General features: G+C 37.7%; 1 non-coding gene across 1 annotated transcript; it reads left to right on the top strand.

Moving 5' to 3' along the window:
• The first annotated feature begins 327 nt into the window (after positions 1-327).
• On the top strand, positions 328-401 carry Trnar-ucu (transfer RNA arginine (anticodon UCU)). The gene has a single exon. It is a non-coding gene; the product is annotated as a tRNA-Arg (tRNA).
• Positions 402-734: the final 333 nt, after the last annotated feature.

Raw genomic sequence — 734 nt, 5'->3', positions numbered from 1 at the left:
AGCACTACATATAAGTAAATAAAATAAAGGTCTATCAACAACTAAAAAATAGTTTTTTACATAGTATATCTATTTGTTGACAGCCTATGACCTAATTTGCTGATTGAAGTTGGCCAGGCATGGTGGTTCATGCCTGTAATCTCAGCTGCTTCAGAGGCTGAGATAGGAGGATACTGAATTTGAAGTCAGTCTCAGCAATGGTGAAAAGCTAAGCAACTCAGTGAAAACATTTCTCTAAGTAAAAATTAAAAATAAGGGTAGGGATGTGGCTCAGTGGTAGAGTGCCCATGACTTCAATCCCTGGTTTTGCCTCCCAAAATGTGGGACTGGGGATATAGCTCAGCTGGTAGAGTGCTTGCCTTCTAAGCAGGAGGCCCTGGGTTTAATTCCCAGTACCACAAAAAACAAAAACAAATAAAGGAAAGAAAGAGAGAGATTGATCTTTCATGCAGTTTGAATTTAAGTTAGTCCCACTTTTATTTTCCTGCCACACCAGAGAAAGGTGTTTACTGAAATGTTTGGAATGTTTCTATGGGTCAGGGCCATTTTAATAAAATGGTCTTACATATGAAAACAAAATAAATTGAGGACCTTTATTGGGACACATAAACTACACTACCTCATTTAGAAGAGATTAATTATTTTTAATGTCACCTAATTTTATTCTGCTTTTTCATATGTAAAAAGCTCAGATTGTTGGTAAAGATGGTGCCTGGAGGGGCTGGGGATGTGGC

This window comes from Ictidomys tridecemlineatus, unplaced genomic scaffold (genome assembly GCF_052094955.1).
Source record: "Ictidomys tridecemlineatus isolate mIctTri1 unplaced genomic scaffold, mIctTri1.hap1 Scaffold_70, whole genome shotgun sequence".
Lineage (NCBI taxonomy): Eukaryota > Metazoa > Chordata > Mammalia > Rodentia > Sciuridae > Ictidomys > Ictidomys tridecemlineatus.
This window is presented reverse-complemented; position numbering and strand designations above follow the sequence as displayed.